The following is a 3,999-nucleotide window of genomic DNA, read 5'->3' as shown; positions in this document are numbered from 1 at the left end:
CCTCCGGAGTCTGAAAAGGCCATTTTCACTCTCCTGGAAGCTCGAGGAAAGCCTCGGGAGCCCAGGGAGGCCAACCTCCACCCTGGTGGTGCAGAAGGCTGATTAGGCCACACCCACCATGGCCATGCCCACCCAGCAACTGGGCAGATAACCTCTTGCTAAAATTTTTGAAGCCCACCCCTGGCTATACGGATGATGGAACTGGCTCTGAAGATCATTCAAAAGAATGATACTGTTATGGTATCTACAGTATATCTCTTCTATGAATGGATAGTGTGCTAGTTGCAGAAGTTGCTTTCTGAATCCAACTTTCCATATGCCTAAAAATGCATGTGAACTGCACAGAATCTTAGCTAGAGGTTCTCCTGAACCCTTGCAAACCCACATCAACCTACCCCTACGTATAGCAGTAAGCAAGGCATGAGTGCCCAAGGAAGGTGCAATTGGCACAGCTGTACAAAGACATTTCTGGCTGCACTCCCATTTCCTTATCAGGCAAGGGCTGCAAGGGCAGAAATATGCCTCCCCCGCCCCCAATCATTTAGAACTAAAGAAGGAAAAACCCCAACACTGGAAGAGCCACCAACTATAATTATTTGGTTCTGTCAGGGTTAATATCATATCTGTTTTTCTCCTTCCAAACCCTAATAGCCTCAAGGGACCAGGACAAAACTTTTTGACAGCATTACTTGCTAAAGTACATATACAGTATAATATACCAGATAAGAGAAAGATAAAAAACATACAATCTCTTGTTTTTCTTTATGTTAATATCATAAATGACTCATGGAAAAATAATTCCCTAGATCCATGATGGCAAACCTATGGCACGCATGCCACCTCTCAGAGCCATCTCTGCAGGCACATGGGCCGATGCCCAGGTCAGCTCCACCACGCATGCCCACATGCCTCACCAGCTGATTTTCCTGGGACCACAAACAGGGTGTGGGGGGAGTGTGTCACCCGTGACCCATTTTTGATTCCGAGATGCTCCAGGGAGGCCTGCTAGCACCAAAACGGAGGTCATGTGCACATGCGAGGGGGGGCTGTGGGAGGGCATTGCATTATGGGTATTGGCATACGTGTGTGTGCTGTCACGTGCATGTGCTTTTGGCACCCGAGGTTCGCCATCACTGCCCTAGATGATTTTCCTGGTGGCAAAGAATATGGGAAAAAATATTGAGCTTGAAAAATTTACGTAACTTGTGGGGGGGGACAGTTGTCTATGCATGTTTCTAAGGCTGTGCAATGTTTCTATGTTGTTACCTTAATTTTCCTTTTATGGAAAGTATCTCCATAAAAAGCAGTAGTCACTAGATTTCATCATAATTGAGTTGCTCTGAAGCATCATCATCCTTTGTTATACTTGCTTTCTAGCTCTCAAAAAGGATAAAGTAGCCACTTGGAGTATAATCATCTGAAAGGACAATCAAGAGCAGGTCCAGCTCCCAACAGCTCAGATATAGAAACAAATATGGCAAGATTCAGACCCATCAGAAGCAAAATCCTCTATCGGAGCCATCATAGAAAGCAACAAAAGCGAAATCGTGGTGGGTCAGGAAGAAGGAGAAAATTCCCCCAGCATGGCAGAAAGAGAGGAGGTGAAAAAAATTAACACTTTTCTGTAACTTGTCGAATGTAGGCCTATGCTCACTTTACCAAGATATTGTGAACATTATGTCTGAATTAATATTCTTAGGATAAGATTACTGGTTACTTTAAACGACTGATGACAATTTCTTCCTACTAATAGGTCTCAGATCTCGTGGACAGAGGAGAAGTAGAAGATACAATTAAAGGTGTTTTTCATTGTTTCTTCCACTCTTGTTTCGGAAAGCTGACTTCTCAAATGAAACAAAGCAATTTCTTACCATCAAAAACACCATGACAATTTCAAAGAACATGAGCATCATTGAGCAACGTCACCTGTCAATAAAAATTAGCATTGCATTCCTGTATCATATTTCAATCACCCAAGTGATGGGGAGGGGCAATGGAAAATGGTAATTTGACTAAAGAATAAATTTAAAAAAAGAAAACATTTTTAAAAGAGCAACAGTTGGGGGATATTTATAATAACTGGCTGTCATACAAACATACTTATGGATGAATTTCAACTCACATCACTTAAAATTGCTTGGGTTTTTATATTCTTTCCATCAGCATTTTTACTCTATAATAGTACATCAGCACCTGTGACACCTTGATCATTTAAGATTGTAACTTAGGAACCCATTGTCTTATAAAAGATAAAGTCGTGCTTTATAAAAATCTGTCTTGCAAATGTAGAAATGAGTTCACTGATGGACTTTTAGGAAACATGTTATTCGTGGCACAGTTGTTTAGCCACGACTTCATATCCTCCGGATAACAAACCTACACCAGAATAATCTAAAGTACTTGGGAATAAAGTCAAAGTTTAAGAATAGTTTTTTATTGGGAAAGACGAACATTTCTCATTTCATTATTTATTTAGACCATGGCATATCATAGCAATACATATTAACATTTCCTCTAGATTAGTAAAAAGAACTATGTTTAAGTACGACTGTTTAGGCCATGTAAGCATTGAAACACAGCATTGTTTACGTTAAAAAAAAATCAAATACTAGACCAGTATATGCCTCAGCTTACAGCCAGTCATGATGTGATCTACAGTTTGACATGGGACCCTGAAGTCACACTAAGGGGTGGATACTGTGACCCATTTATACACTGAATCCAGGCAGATGCGGTGCGAGGTGTGAATCCTATTCAGGATTGTCCATTATTGATGTGGTAGCTCAAAGCCTACCACCTTTTCTGTGGGGTCATTTATATATCTTCTTATGTCTGGACATTCAGCAACCCATTTGGAATCAATGTTAAAGTTATTGGGCAGATGTTGTGTAAGTACCAGTGGATACTTCCTGGATTTGAGTCTTCTGGAGGCTGATAAATGAGGAAGGTCAGCATGCACCAGTAGGAGTGAGTTGTTCACATTTCATTTTAAAGCTTTTGGTGTTTTTCGGTTACAATACCAATCATTTTAAAGCTACCTTATTCAACAGAACCAATAATACTTCTATCTGAATAAGATTGGCTTGCAGAGAAAGTATCCTAACATAAAAATTAAAATATAATAGCATATTTTTCAGTTGTTTGCAAGGCTGTAATTGGGAATTCATTTCTAAATTTAAAAAACAGCAGCTCTCGGATAATAGGAAAACTTACTGTACCTGTATCACTTGTAAGAATAGTGAGACAGTTGAATAATTTTTCTCAAGAATATTTTCCTGATGAGAGTTTATAAATGTATTTGCTGATCAGTTATTGAAGATTCATCACTCTATGGCATTCTGTTCCAAATAGTGCCTTTTACATATGTTAGGCAATAATTCCTATAACCCAATTGTGTGAATGTTTAATTATTTGATTACTTCAAGTTCTTCAAATAGAGTTTCATTCATTCATTGAAAGCACAATAACCTCCTGTTTACTCCCATCTCAAAGAATCTGTTCCCAGGCAACAGATTTTTAGAATACTGGGAAGGGAGTTCTGTCACTCATCACAATAGGAAACAGTAATGTGTATAATTCAGCTATGGGAAAAGACTATCTCATTTAGGATGATCTTGAAAAGATAAGCATAGTTAGACTTAGTACTTAGATGGAAGACAACCAGAAAAACCAACAATCTAAGTCAAACTAAAAAATCGTATGGATGAATATAATTTTCACATTGTTGCTAAGAAAACTACATGAACATATAGGGTCACCTGGAAAAGAGTTCAGTTTGAGGGATTCTTTCTCACTATAAATTTTTTGTTGTGAATGGGATTTGGGGATTAGATTTGTCTTGCAGAACTTCCAATTGTAGAACTTCTGGCATGCAAACCAATCTTCCTGTACATTTTCCAAGGGTCAACTTATATCCTGTACTAAATCTCTTTTTGTTTCTGTCTGTGTTTTGCAAACATTACTGTATAGCATGTATGCTTCCAGTTAGATTTTCATATC

General features: G+C 38.8%; 1 long non-coding RNA gene across 1 annotated transcript; it reads left to right on the top strand.

Annotated features, from left to right (window-relative positions):
* The first annotated feature begins 1,418 nt into the window (after window positions 1-1,418).
* Window positions 1,419-1,950, top strand: LOC117662162 (uncharacterized). Its single transcript, XR_004590300.2, has 2 exons — window positions 1,419-1,601; window positions 1,754-1,950. It is a non-coding gene; the product is annotated as an uncharacterized LOC117662162 (long non-coding RNA).
* Window positions 1,951-3,999: the final 2,049 nt, after the last annotated feature.

The sequence above is a fragment of the Pantherophis guttatus genome, chromosome 8, assembly GCF_059756535.1.
Source record: "Pantherophis guttatus breed Tessera chromosome 8, ASM5975653v1, whole genome shotgun sequence".
NCBI lineage: Eukaryota > Metazoa > Chordata > Lepidosauria > Squamata > Colubridae > Pantherophis > Pantherophis guttatus.
The sequence above is the reverse complement of the archived record's forward strand: the minus strand, read 5'-3'. Positions and strand labels throughout refer to the sequence as shown.